General features: G+C 54.2%; 1 long non-coding RNA gene across 2 annotated transcripts in view; it reads right to left on the bottom strand.

The window, feature by feature from the left end:
* The window catches only part of LOC116656672, an 80,183-nt gene extending 69,187 nt beyond the window's left edge, over window positions 1-10,996 (bottom strand). For both annotated transcript variants that reach the window (XR_004313809.1, XR_004313810.1), the window contains exons 1-2: window positions 10,778-10,996; window positions 4,678-5,477 (exon numbers count right to left, since the gene is read on the bottom strand). This is a non-coding gene — a long non-coding RNA (uncharacterized LOC116656672). The remainder of the gene's footprint in view (window positions 1-4,677; window positions 5,478-10,777) is intronic.
* Window positions 10,997-14,985: the final 3,989 nt, after the last annotated feature.

Below are 14,985 nucleotides of genomic sequence, written 5' to 3'. Positions count from 1 at the left end.
CCCTGCGCACGCCCCACGCAGCAGCTGCAGCCAGTGCTGAGCCACTGCCGTGTCTGCTGCGGGGATTCTGACAAGTTCATTTTAAAGGAACATTTTTAAAGCCTCCTTAGGTATAAAATCCAACTTTCTGTTTGGAATAAAAACCAAGGCTCTGAGAGGAGGTTTACATGTTGAAATATCACAGTAGCAGTGCCTTAACATTTTTGTTAGCAATTCTGTGCAACCATCTTAAAGCGTCAGGGTACAAGATTGGTACAGAAACCAATTTTTTTTAAATAGGTAGTGAAGACAACTGGTGTTGTTACCTGCTGGGTGCTAATACAGGGATTTCCTTTTTTTGTTTGAAGTTACTTTTAAAGTCCTCACCACTTTTTCCCCCACATCCTTACAGCTTTGGTAAAGGCAGTGATTAAAGGTCGCTTGGTTTTGGGGGGAGGGTATGGCTCAGTGGTAGAGCGTATGCTTAGCATGTACAAGGTTCTGGGTCAATTCCCACTACCTCCGTTAAAAGAAGTAAAATCCAACACCCCCCCCCAAAACGATCACTTGGCTTGGACACCAGTCTCACACCCTTTTTCATAAGGGATTGCGTTTTACATTGCAGGCATGACTCGCGCCATTCACTTTCTGTCAGACATCCTGGTCCCAGAGACATCACGGTTTCCAGCATTTGAACTTGGATCTTCACAGAGGGATGCAAAGGTGCAGAAAGACTACTGACTGACCCAGCTGGACCAGAAGCCGCCAGGCTGCTTAGTGCCTGACACAGAACCAACTGTGAATCCTGAAAGAGGGGGGACCAGACACCTTCACGGGCCCGTGTCAGCGTGAGTCAGAGCCGTCCCGTCAGCGTTCCGCGCCAGCGCTCCCCTCACCGCGTAGCACACGGAGCTCTCTGTAACGTCTGCATGTCTCTCGGTGTTTGCTGTCTGCAGGGGCAGGTAGTTCTGAGCGGAAGTCCTTCTCTGTCCATGAGCACGAGCTGGCTGTGCTGAGGGCACATGGCAGCCGCTTCTCTATATAATATTTAAAGTGGGGTGTTTTCTGTATTGACAAACAGGGAACTGGCAGGTGGTGTCTCTCTTATGTATTAGATTCCCCAAGCTGATGGCCCAGGGGTAAGACTTTCCAGCATTCCTGTCGGTACCTTTCAGATGAGCATGAGAGACAGACCACCCGAGAAATGAACAGAAATGGAACGGGTGGGGAGTTTTGCTGGAGTGGAGGGTGGGGAGCCACCAGGCAGGGGTTTTGAGCTCGCCTTAGTGTTTTTAAGATGCCCGAGCGGGGGCGCTTAGTGATGGGTGCCTAAGAGTTCATTACCTTCATCTCTGTTCTTTGGGGTTTTTTGAAATTTCCTCTAACTGAGACTGGAACCGTGGGTCTACAGCGGTCTGGAAAGAACCCTGGGAGAGCAGGGCTTTGACCTGCAGCAGCGGTAGGGCAGGAAGGGCTGAAAGGAGAGCCCATGTTGTGGGAGGGCCAGGGAGACAAGGTGCGTGCTCTGGGGAAGGCGGGGTGCGAAGTGCTCGGGGTTCACACTCTGTAACATGGAAGCACACTCTTTCCAGCACCCTGAAGGCCACACTGTTTCCCAGACCACCTTTTCAGCCTGATAACCTTTAAGTTGATTGTTCAGGACAAGTCTCCAAATCATCATCATAGATCTAGACCAGAGTCAACAAACTGTAAAATAAAGGAGTGAATGTATTCATCCAAGGGTATGGCCTTCCCCCAAGGTCCCTGCAGTGTTAATCTTAGCTGTGTACCACGCTACCTCAAAACTCAGTTAAAATCATAATAAACATGTCTGCTTCTGTGGGAAACTGAAGAGCAACTCAGCTGGCACTTCTGGCTCACGGTCTGTCACGAGGCTGCAGGGCAGATGGCACCTGCAGCGGGGGGAGGCAACCAAGGCGGCACGCAAGCTGGCGCTGTGGACGGGGGGCTCGGCTCACCTCTCTGTTCATCTCCTGGGGCCAACGTACAAAGGTTCACGTCCTTGGTGGCTTGAAAAACAGATTTACTGTCTCAGTGCTTGTGGCTAGAAATCTGGGATCAAGGTGTCAGCGGGACCAGGGTCCTAAGGATCCCGGGGAGGATCTGGCCCATGCCTTTCTCGTAGCTTCTGGGGGTGCCAGCCACACTGAGCGCTCCGCCTTGCAGACACGTCGCTCCAGGCCCTGCCTCCATCCTCACACAGGCTCTCCCCATGTGCTCCTGTGTCCCTCCTCCTGGTCTCCCCAGGATACCAGGCGTACTGGACTATGGGCCCACGCTGCCCAGGATGGCCTCACCTTAACTACCAGCATCTGCAAAGACCTGATTCCAAATAAGGTCACATCCCAGGTCTGGGAAGGACCTGAATGTGGGGTTGTGGGGCTGCTGGGTCTCAAACCGACTACACTCTCCACGTGGGCCTCTTCACATAGCTGAGAGGTCAGATGACAGGGCAGTGGGGTTCCCCAGAGCAAGGACCTGAGAGCTAGCAGGGCAAATTCCTCTGCCCTGTTCAGGGGTACGTCATGGCAGGACAGAGGAAAAGGGCACAGGAATTATCTAGTGTTCACAGGTGACGCGTGTGGGAAGAGAAAAACAGATGGGGTGTGGTCACAGTGCGACTGGGGCTGCTGCCACTTGAAGCAGCATGGTCAGGGGGTCAGGATGGCCAGGGCACGACAAGCTGAGGGAAGGGGCCCTGTGGGTGTTTGGGTAAGAGTGTTACAGCCCAGGGAACAGCCTGTGCAAAGGCCCTGCGCAGATGGCCGCCTCGCTGAGGAGCCATCCCCAAGCTGCTGGGAGGAGTTAACTGGTTGACAGGCGGTGTTTCCTGCACAAAAGAGACACTTAGACGTGGCTGTTGTCACCGCCACTAAGATGATTTTTACTCTCAACGTCTCACAGCATCAAGGCCTTCAGAGACCCGGGCATGCATATGGGAGTCTGAGCTGCCTCTGGGCCAGGTGACCGTGTCCTGTCCTGCAGCCAAGCTCCCCGCTTCACAACGTGGCAGCCCCATCCCACAGGCCCTGCCAGCCATCTTCCCTCAAGGCCCCCAGCCCTGCCACACAGCCTCAACGCGCTTTGTCACAACTGCTGAAATCGGCCTATGCACACACTCACACACAGTGGATGCGAGTACCTCCCACCCTCACACACACGCGCAGAAGAACGCAATGCACACACACACATACTGACATGCTGGAAGGGGGTAGGCATGACCAGGGGCACACACGTGCCCCATGCACTGACACATTCACACATACACCCCTTGTGCACACAACACCCTGGGGGAAGGAAGGAGCTGCCCCAGACAAGGTGGCAGTGACCTCCACCTTGCCCAGCCCGATGATCTGCCCTCAGGCCTCCCACCCCAGCACTGGGGGCCCTGATACACGGATGCAAGATCGGGATTTTCTAATGCTTCCTGGATGCCACACCTGCACCCTCGTCCAAGAGCTCTGGCCACTGTTCCCTCCTCTCCTGATCCTCTCCAGCAAATCACTGCATCAATACGTTTCTAGTCACGGGGGCCATGACTAGAAACAGGTCCAGGATAACCGGCTTCCTTCCTAACCGCACTTAGCTTATTTTGTGCCTCTATAGATACTATTCTGGGGAATCCATCAGTGCCACTGGCTCATGAGAGGCCAAGGGCCCAGGACCATGTCACCTGGCCCCATGATGACCTGCTGGCATGAACACGCAGCCCAGCCTGGCCCCTGCTGCCCTCCCTGCCCTGGCTAAGGTGCCCAGCCTCCCGCAACATCCTGGGCTTCCTGCAAGGAGGGATCCCCTCCAAGTGTCTGCAAGGCCCCCTACCTGCCCTGCTGCCATGGAGTCCCGCCCAGTGTCCCAGCCCACTGATCGTGCCCTCCTATGCAGGCACCCCGCTCACCAAGGAAACCAAGACACTAAGAAGGTGAACCATGCCCCAACCCCTCCCTGCTGGATCCCACCCAGCACACATGCACCCCCGCCGTTGTCGCCGACACCCGTACCTCTCCCAGAATCTTGAACACGGCTCCCTAACCAAATGAGCTCCTAACTCGGGATGACACAGAGCCCCAACACCAGGGAACCCCCTCACCCCGCACCTGACACCCGCTTCTTGTGTTTTGGTGTTTGCGCCTCCTCCCTCTGCTGACCCAGAAGGCAGCACCAGGACACAAAGGACTTTCCTTGTGCCTCTTCACTGCATCTCGTCGCTGGCACCAGAACACCTCACAGGAGCTGGGGAACTAGCTGCAGGGTAAGGATTTGTGCGGCCACAACACGTGCAACCCCCAAACTGCGCCTCCTGACCACACATCCCGAAGGCCGACTCCCCTCACTTTGCCCCCATGTCCCAGGAGGCCCCTGCAGACCCTGCCACAGGCCGCGGCAGCCTGCTGCCCCATCAGAATTGCCCTAACTGCAGAAGAGGGACCTCCCCTAGCCGGAAATGAAAACCTCCCTCATCCTAGGAGAAACCAGACCCATCCTGCCCTGAACACTCAGCAAGCACCTCCCAGAGTGCTGGCACCACGCCCGACACTGGGGGCCAAAGGCAGGCACCCCAGGTCCCTATACTCACAGTGCAACTGACTTCCCCAAGGGAGCCCTCAGGGACGGGTGGCCAGGGCAGCCCTGCAGAGGAGACCCTCTCCCCCGTGCCCATTCCCAACGGTCACTCACCTAGAGCGTATCCCCGCCCCATCCTGGGTCAGGCAGGTGAGGCAGTTCTCAGGGCCACCAGCCAAGTAACTGGGGTTATGGTTGCCCATGACCAGGTGATTAATGGAGCTGTCGCTGGGGTGGGAGGGCCCCACCCTGGGGCCAGGGTCATCGTCCGGGGGCAGCTGCTGTCCCTTCATCTGCAGGAAGGCCAGGGGACCCTGAGGAGTCGTAGAGCCTCAGCACCTCATCACAGCTCTCCAGTCCCAGGTAGCTAGGCATGGACTCCAAGGATTCCAACTGGTAGATGCAGACGCAGGCGGGGCTGCTGCAGGCAGGCACCCTGGCAACTTCATGTAGAGCTTGTAGCGGCGCGGGTCCAGGTTGCACAGGGTCCAGGAGCAGCACAAGGCGTTAGCACGGAACTCAGTGGCCACCAAGAAGTAACCGAAGAACTTTCCCTGCATCAGCTTGGGGCACGGCCCAGCCCCAGGACCCACGTCCGACCCCGAGACCACACATGGATGGCACCCCAGCAGCAACAAAAGCAGCGGATCAAAAATCCATAGAGCGTCCAGGGCAGTGGCCTGGCCCCTCATCCTGGCTGGCAGGGCCACCGGGGTTCCACGGGCTGGACATGCAGGCATGGGCCAGGCCTTGACATTCCAGGGTCTGGCGGCGAGTGGGGCCAGGCTGGGCTAGGGCCAGGTCGCAAGGCTCTGAGCAGAGGCAGGAAGAAGAGAGGGCTTCATGCGACCACAGGGGCAGCAGTGGCTCCTAACTTCCGGGGCTCGGACGCTGGCCTGGGCTGCCATCAGCAGCTGGAAGAGAAAGCAAAAGAGAGGACTGTCAGCCCCGTGGGGAGGCTGGGACTTGAGCGTGCTGGGGGCAGTGCCCACCCTGAGCTTGGGGCCCTCACACAGGCCCTGGCCCTGCTCTCAAGCACCTTTTCTAGGAACCTGTTTGTCACATGCCAGTGTGTTTACCTGCAGGGGTGGGAGGGGCAGGAAGCCAGGGGCCAGGGCACGTCCTTTCCCACATAGGCCTGGGTGGGAGTAGTGGGCAGCCCTGGCCAGGGCCGCAGGCCACATGGGCCTCTGCTGTGCCCATCTGGACAGACAGACTGGCATGGCCCCCCTGCTCTGGGCCTGTCTCCAAGCCCCATGGTGACCATGGGGGTCATTTCCATTCTGGGCCTCTGGCCTCTCTGACCTTACCCCTCCCCAACCCCATCTTTCAGGCAAGGATCTGTAAACCCAGCCAGAGGGGATGCAGGACAGGGAGGCAAAGGAGAGAGGTCATTCCAGCCATCCCACAGCCTCCCTGTAGCCCCACTCTCTGAACCTCAGCCCATGTGGGTGCAGACTCCCCTCCCATCACTGCCTCCTCACATAAAAATTTACCCATTGTTTTGGGGCTGAAGGTGGGGTCAGACCCCGGTCTTTGGCCGTGACTTTCACATCCAACTGCCTCCACTCAGCCCCCACCCACCCTGCTGCCTGTCACAGGGCCCCTCAGGTGCCCCCTTCAGCCTCCCACCTGCGCTCCCAACAGGAAACTCCCCTCCTCCTTTACCCCCAACCTAGATTCTCCTGCAGCCACTGGGTCCAGGCTTCTGCCTGGGCAGATCCCTGCATCCTGCCTTGACCAGGTCGGCAAGGTTGCCATCCCCCAATTTCATGGCGAGGGAACCAAGGCTCAGACAAAGTCACAGTAAGGAAGTCGGAGTACCCACACCTGAACCCCACAGATTGACCCCAATGCCCGTGGCCCTGGGGTCACTTGCCTGGCTCCAGGAGAGGGTGCTGGCTGTGTGCTACCCACTCACACCCAGTGGAGGAAGGCAGCTCCTGGCCCAGGTGAGCAGGGATGCAGTAGAGCTGTCCTGGCCTCAGGAAGCCAGCACCGCCCTTCCTGGACTCGCCCCCACGTGAAGCCTGGTAAGTTCCTTCTGCTTCCAAGCCTCAGTTTTCCTACCCTTCCCAAAGCCTGTGGCCAGCCATCGCCCCACACAGCAGCAAGGCCAGCGGGCGAGTAGGGAGGCTGCAGTCTGTGCACCAGAGCTGGCCCAGCCTCCTGGTGTTGGCACCTCTGCTCTGCGGACTGTGCACACATTGGCCTCCTGCCCACAGGGACTCCTTATTTCTTGCTGCCTGGGCCCAGCTGGCCGGCGACATAAGGTTGGTCACTGTTCTGCAGTCCCCTCCTAGCATCCGTCCTGACAGGTCTGTAGGAATGACAAGAGCTGGGCGTGGGAGGCCTCTGGCTCTGAGCGACCCGGGCCAGGACAGCTAGACTTGGGCTGCCCCTCTCATGGCTGTGTGGACTCGGGGCCCATCCCTCACCTCCCAGCCTCAGTGTCCCCATCTGTAAGGTGGGAATTAGGCTTCATGAACTCAGCACAAGCGTAAAAGCTGGACCTGTAGGTTTACCCAGAGATGGGGCAGGAGGGGACCTAAGGCGGAGGAAGTACAGTTGGGGATGCTGGCTCACCAGGGGCGGCCCTGTGGGGGCTCTTCAGTGGCAAATGTTCATTTCCTCTGAGGATACTTGCCATCTCCTGATGCTGCCCCTCTGAGCAGTACTGGGCACACGTGCACTTGGCCCCTATCACTGGGAAGCCCGTTCTCCTGCCCTGCCTCTGGACCATTCTGGGGACAGTCTTGGCGGTAGGCAGAGCCACCTACTCTGGATTCCTAATCAACACTTGGGGACAGAGACTGGGGCCAACGTCCTCCGGCCAATCGCACACCTAGGAGGGTGCCTGCTCGGCCTGATGGCAGGGTGGCAGTGGGACCTGAAATCTCTCCTGAGCCTCAGCCCCAGCTGCAGCACGCCCTCCCCTGCACCCAACTTGAGACCTAATGCAGCCGCCAGCCCCCACCTCAGGGCCCCAGCCCCGGAACAGACCCTCTCTGATGTCCTGGAGAACCCTAGCAGAAAGTCTGACCACAGTCCAGTGCCTCCCCCAACACCACCCTATGTGACAGCCACTTCACTCTGTCCTGTCCCCACTGACCAGGGGTCAAGGCTATTTCAAAACCCAGCACCTTCCCCCCGAGGGGCCTGTACAGTCTCAGCTGGCCCAGGCTGGGCCCACACTCTCCCCTCCTCATCCCAGCCCCTGGCAGCCCACCTCACAGCCCTCCTGTCTGGAAAGCAGGTACAGCCCGGAGTAGACACTCAGATTGTCTGCTGGGGATGACAAGGTGGTGGAGGCAGGTGAGGGCCAGGCCGCCTCCACCAAGCTGTGCACTCGCAGGCCTGGAGGGAAGAGCAGGGCTTACAGAGAGAGGGGACCACCACTGGGCTCCATCCTGTGCCAGGTGCTGGGTCCCCGAAGCAGCAGTCCTGGGGGCACCTGCTGCGGCTCCACTTTGCAGACGGGCACATGGGGGCCACAGAGTAGCCACCCTGGTGGGGACTCTCAGGTCCTGGGCGCCCGAAACTGGATCCAAGCCCAGGTCTGTTGGACAAAGTCCCTGCCCTCTGCACGGCCGGGCACTGCACCAGGACAGGCAGAACATATCTGAATTCTGCTCGTGTCCCAGGGCCCATGGGAGCCGGACCGAGTCAAGGCCCTCCCGGCATCCCTGTGGGCCGGCCTCATCTGCACCAGCTCACTCCTTTCTTCAGCGCATGTCGGGGGAGCCAGGCCCACCCGCTGTCCTGCACAGAGGGCAAGAGGTGGCAGTGAGCATTAGCAGCAGGACAGCACCCCAATCAGAACCAAGCTTTCCAAGCTGCACAGGGGGGCAGGCCTTCGGGGAGGAAGGAAGCAGGAGGAAGATGCTCAGGACACAGGAGAGAGAACCTCAGCCCCAGCTGGGTCGTGGGGCCTGGCGGGGCCGTTTCTGGCCTGGACCCTGAGGAGGTGGGAGGTACCAATAGGGAAGGAGTTTAGGGGCACGACAGGGCAAAGCCCCGTCTGGCAGCCACACCCCTAGGACTGAGGCTCTTAAGTGAGACTTCACCTGCTCTTGGGGCCAGAAGACAGCCCATAACAGCCCACACATGAAGTTCTCAAACAGGGTTCCTTGGAGCCCTGGGACTCCACAGTGGGGACCGTCCTCTAGAACACGAATCGCTCCACGCCCTGGGCATTGGAGCAAGCTCTGCTGGCCAGAAGGTGGTCCCACTATGAGTTTGAGCATCATGGAACTGGCCCGCTCTGCCTCTTCTGGCTGGATCTTGGGGCAGAGCTGACTAGGGGCCCAGGCCGCCAGCACGGACAGCTCCTGCACCCTCCCACCTCCCAGATCCGCCAATGCCCTGCATCTCCACTCCTCAGAAGAGCCCTCCGTACTCTGCTCCATTCACCTCCTCCCCACCTGCCAAGGACCACTGCCACCAGCACGCCAGCCTGGGGGAAGGAGGGAGAGCTGACCTCCATTTTGCCAGCCCCAAAGACCTGCCCTCCTGGTCTCCTGCCCCAGCACTGGGGACCCTGAAAGATGGGGGTTTTTTGTTGGTTTCCTGGACACCACACCTGTCCCACTTCCCAGGGCTCCGGCCACTTATTCCCTCCTCTCCTGATCCTCGGCTTTGGGGCTATGAACAAAATCAGGTCCAGATAACCGGCTTCCTTTGTAACCCCACGTATCTTGTTTGGTGCCTCTACAGATGCTGTTTTGTGGAATCCATCAGCCCCACTAGCTCAGGAGGGGCCAAGAGCCCTGGACCTCGTCACCTGGCCCTGCGATGACCCGCTGGCATGAAAGCCCAGCCTGGCCCCTGCCGCCCTCCCTGCCCTGGCTGCGGCCCCAGCCTCCCGTGGCTCCCTGGGCTTCCTGCAAGGAGGGCTCCCCTCCAAGGGTCTGCAAGTGCAAGACCAGTGCTGGACACTAGCCCAAGCTGGATCAGATTTAAGTCCTTCTGGAAACATTAAGCTTTAAAAAATATCAGTGATTCAAATATTATTAATATTTAAATCAAAAAATCAAGAAGATAAAATAAAAAAATAAAAATAGACAAAAAACAAATTTCTTCTCTATAGCACAGGGAACTATACTCAATATTTTATAGTAACCTTTAATGAAAAGAATATGAAGCCAAATATACATATATGTATATGTATGTATGACTGAAACTATGATGTATACCAGAAATTGACACATCGTGACTGACTACATCTCAATTAGAAAAATTTTAAATAAATACGTAAATATATCAGTTACTTAAATATCATTAATATCTCAATCAAGAAATCCTTTATAAACCCAGCACTGTTAACCAACATTTACTAAATACTAATAAAGCACAATATAGATTAAACATATTAAATATCATCAACCTGAAGATTAAAAGCTATCATCTGGATTCCAATCCATTATTTGTACTTGGGTCTTACTTAAGAAAGAGAAAAAAAATTACGCTAAGAAGACTTGACATTTCATCTAAGAGAGACATGTCACGTTAAGTTGACAGCTGTGATAGAAAGTTACCAGATCTAAATCAACTTCAGGCTAGGAAAAATTGTTAACAGATTAAAAAAAAAAAACACAAAAAACTTCTCAACTGACATGTAATGAAACTAAGGACTTTTCTCAGTACACATTTAAACGTTAATTTCTTTTAAGGGCCCGGACGTGATGGGCAATTTCCACTGGCGCCACGGAAGGTGCTGAACCAAAGCCGTTTGCGGAAAACGCAGGCGAGGGGGACAAACAAAACAATGATTTCAGGGCTGTGCACACACGCCGCTGCCAACCGCTTTCCAGACCAGGGCCGCCGCTGCAAGCATCTGAAGAACTTGGCGGCTTCACAGTCGGACGTCAAGGGTTAGGCCGCGCGGCCAGCACCTGGGGCTGGGGAGCCTTGTTCCCTTTCTTGGTGGGGTCCCTGGGTGCCGGGGTCCGGGCTTCCACCCCACCCCCGCGCCCCTCCCCGATCCCCGCGCCCAGCGAGGGCCGCCAGGGAAGAGCCGCGAGCAGCGCCGCAGCCCCAGCGGCCCGGCCCCTACCCCCTCCTCCCGAGACCCGCGGCGCACGGACGGCGGGGCAGCACAGCTGGGGGCGGGGCGGCCCGGCTGGGGTCGGGGCTGAGGCCGGGGTTGGGGTCGCGGGGCCGGGCCCGACGCCGCAGCTGCGTCCGCGGAGGCCGGACGGGGGCGGACACTCACCACACCACGCCGTGGGAGCAGGTTGCTGGAGGGCGGCCCACGTCGAGCACCTGCCCGCGGACCACCTTGGGGCCCGCGCCCGCCGCCGCCATGCTGGGCACGAAGCTCCGCGGCCGCCGCCGCAGCCGCCGCCGCTGGCGGGTGGGAGCACGGCCGGCGCAGCTGGGGAGACTCGCCTCGCCGCCGCCCGCTCGCCCAACTGCCGCCTCGCCGCCTGAAGAACTGAACATTGGGCGGGCGGAGGGAGGGGCGCGGCAGAGGAGGGCTCCGGGGCGGGGCCGGGCAGCGCAAGCGCGCGGATTGGCTCTCGTGGCCTGGGGGCGGGGCTGTGCGCTGAGGGCGGGGACACGTGTGTAAACTGGTGCCCACTCAGAATTGAGAGAGTAATAGTGGGTCTATATTAAAGGTGAGTAACCAAGATCATTCAGACCCTTTTAGTTTCTTCTTAAGCTTTTTAAAATAAATTATTTTAGTGAAGTAAAATAGAACTAGAATAAAAGGAAAAAGACATATGTATACCTCAATAAACTTTTTAAAAATGAACATATTTATAAAGGCACCACCCACATCAAGAAATAAACCCGTTTCAACACCCCAAAATTCACTTCATGCCCCTTCTAAGTCACTAATTCATTTTCCCCAAAGTAATCACTGCCCCAAAGGTTTACCACAATAGATAAGTTTTGCCTTAAAAAAAGAAAAACTTTATATACATAAAAACCTATTATTTTGTGTCTGGCTTTCTTCCCCTCATTATTGTGTTTGTATATGTACCCATATCACTGCCTGTAATAATCATTGTTTTCATTGCTCTATGGTGCTCCACTGCATGGCTCTTACTAAAGTCGGTTCATTTGACGGTCAACATCTGGGTTATTTATACTATTAGGTTGTCATGCATCTTAATAATCCTCTATTTTTTAATCACTTAGTAGTATTCCATTGTATGGAGATATCATGCTTTGTTTATCCATTTACCTGTTGATGGACTTCTGAGCTGTTTCCACTGTGGGGCTGTTATAAATAAAGCTGCTATAAACATTCAAGTACATGTGTTTGATGGACATGTTTTCATTTCTCTTGGCTACATTTCTGGGAGTAGAATTGGTGGGACTTATGACAGGTATCTGTTGGACTTTTTAAGAACCTTCCAAACTGTTTTCCAGACTGCTTGTACCATTTTAAGTTCCTGCCAGCAGCATATGCGAGTTCTAGTTGATCTGCATCTTCATTTACACTTGGTGTAGATGGCTTCTGAATTTTAGCCATTCTAGTGGATGTATGGTGGTGTCTTATTATGATTTTAATTTTCATTTCCCTAATGATGAAGATTTTGTGCCATTTTTTATTTGCTTATTTGCCATTCAAATAGCTTCTTTGGAAAAGAAAGAAATGGCATTAAGAGTAGGAAAAATATATATATATATCTACACAAAAGCCTGGGGATGAAGTGTGTTTGACATGTTTGGGACAAATTAGAAATTCACTGTGATCGGAATATTGGGAGTATAAGTAGAAGTTGCTACAAGATAAGTCTGACACATAGTGCATTCATTATTTATTGCTGTTTAATAAGCCATCCTAAAACTTAGCTTAAAGCAGCAAACATGTATTATCTCACAGCTTCTGTGCACCCTTGCTTTGGGCCTTGTCTCCAACAAGGCTGCAATCAGGACCAAAGTCATCTCCAGGCTCTACCAGGGGTTGGTGCACTTCCCAGCTCACTCACGTGGCTGTTAACAGGATTCAGTTCCTCACTGGCCATTGGCCTGAGACCTCCCTCACTTCCTTGCCATGTGGACCTTTCCATGGGGAAGCTCACAGCATGGCTGCTGGCTTCATCCAGGTGAGCAAAGCTTAAGGAGAGCATGAGACACGGGAGAGTGCCAGCAAGGTGAATCTCAAGGTCTTTCCCTAATCTTAGGCATAACATTCCATTCCTTTTGCCATATTCTACTGGTTAGAAGTGAGTCAGGAGAGGAGATCACACAAAGAGTGAATGACAGAAGGAGGGAGGGGATCACTGGGGCCACCACAGACTCTCACCTAGCACACGCAGGCTGGGGCATGTTATGGAGGCATTTATGTGCTCAACCCAGGAAGTGGTGCCTTATTTTATGGGTCATGGGAAGCAACTAATCATGTTGAAGGGGTGGGGAAGGGAGGTACTTGATGCAGTTAGATTTACATTGTAGATTGGATCACTCTGGTAGCAGCAGAAAGAAGGACTCCAGTGGGGGAGACTGGAGATTAGGCCAGTAGGGAGCCCATGGGACTACTCCAGGTGGGAAATGTGGGGCTTGGTCCAAGGCAGGGAGAGCAGAGGTCGGGGGGACGGGGCAGGTGGCAGAGCATTTTGTAAGTAGAAACAGCGCATCTGACTTAGTGACTGGTTGTAGGCATTAAGAAGGGAAACAGGTCAAACCTAACTCCAGGGTGAATTAACCGAGTTATCCATCTCCAGGGACTCTATGAGCAGGAAACGCTGAAGGATAAGTGGTTCCGGGGTAGAGCTGAGCCCGAGGTCCTGGGCTCTGGACTAAGCTAAAACTGCCCAGGTGATGGCAAACTGGAACTGGAACTCAAGCTGGCATCCTGCTCTGTTCTGCACAGCCTCTTACCCTGGTCTTTAACTATGGGCCCTCATCCTGGCTCCATCACTCACTAACGATGTGACCTGAGATGAATTACTGCTTTGTCTGAGTTTCTTTGGTGGAAAGTGGAAACAGAGCTGGAACTTATCTTCACAGATGATGGTAAGAATTAAATAAAATATCCCACACCGCACGCTCAGCGGAGTCTCTGGCCCGTGGTAATGATTAGCTTCTACGAACGTTTCAGGCACAGTGACACTGCGTGGGTGTCTGTGTGACTCTAGGGCTCAGTTCCAACACCCTTTAACTCCTACCTAGAGACATACAGAGAATTGTAACTGCAGGTAAGTTCCCCTCACCCCCAGCCCTGGGCCACTGCGATGGCTCTTGCATACATAAGCAGTCATTTTCTGTGAGATCTCAGTTTCTGTTACATTTCGCTTCAGTGTTTTCTGCCTCCTGGTGTTTAGAATATACTTCCTGTGCATCCCTGTCTTCAGTGGAGCAGATTCTAAAATGGCCCTTTCCTCCATTTCTTTGCCCTCCACAGAGCTCAGAGAACCTTATAAATAGGAAGAAATGTCTTTTTTAAAGAAGCACTCTCTTTCCCACGTTTATTCCACAGGTGTGCATTCGAGATGGACTGTGTATACCTGTAGCACCTGGCTAGGTCCTGGGGTTACAACAGTGAACAGGACAAACGGTTCCTGAATCATGGGGTTTACTTTCTAGTGGGAAAGGTTGGGGAGGAGGTGGCAGTTAGTACAAAGAGGGAAATAAGTGGATAGTCAGAAGAGGTCTCTTCAGGTGAAGGATGAGAAAAACTAGTCACATAAAGAGTAGGGTGGGTGCATTCCAAGTAGAGAAAATCCCCAGTGCAAAGACTGCGATGAGAATGAAATAAAATATTGTATGCAATACGCTTAGTGGAGTCTCTGACATCTGGCAAGTATTATAGAAACAGGTGAAATTAACATAATTTGTTTAACCCAACATAATGTACATGTAATTTCTGGTAGCCACGTTAAGAATACTAAATAAACAGGTTAAATTTACATAATTTATTTAACCCAGCATATCCAAAATTTTGTCATTTTGACATGCAATCAAGATTTAAAACAAGACCCTTGGATCAGCCTGCGTCCTGTTCTTCTAGGTGCACTTTCCCTTTGCTGATAAATCCTTTAAAACCTTTCACTACACACACACACACGCACACACACACACACACACACACACACAAAAGATTTAAAACAAAAATAGTGACATTTGATATGGTTTATTCATGGTAAATCTTCCAATTGCAGTGTATATCTTACACTTGGAGCACCTCCTAATTTGGAACTTCAAGGGCTGAGTGGCCACTCACGGCCAGGGGCTCCTGTGCTGGACAGCACAGCCCTTGAGTAAGTAAGGGGGGTAATACATGAGAGGAGATGGAAGAGATAGACTAGGCTGGTCATTGCAAAGCCTGCAGAGTGCGGTGAGGATGCCGGGTGTTACTCTAGGTGCAATGGGAAGTATGAAACCTGTGTGCAGAATGATTCCTCAGGGGCAAAGGATGGAATCGGAGTCAAGGTAGGAGCTGTAGTAATAGTGCAAGTGAGGGATGAG

This window comes from Camelus ferus, chromosome 21 (assembly GCF_009834535.1).
Source record: "Camelus ferus isolate YT-003-E chromosome 21, BCGSAC_Cfer_1.0, whole genome shotgun sequence".
Classification (NCBI taxonomy): Eukaryota; Metazoa; Chordata; class Mammalia; order Artiodactyla; family Camelidae; genus Camelus; species Camelus ferus.
The sequence above is the reverse complement of the archived record's forward strand: the minus strand, read 5'-3'. Positions and strand labels throughout refer to the sequence as shown.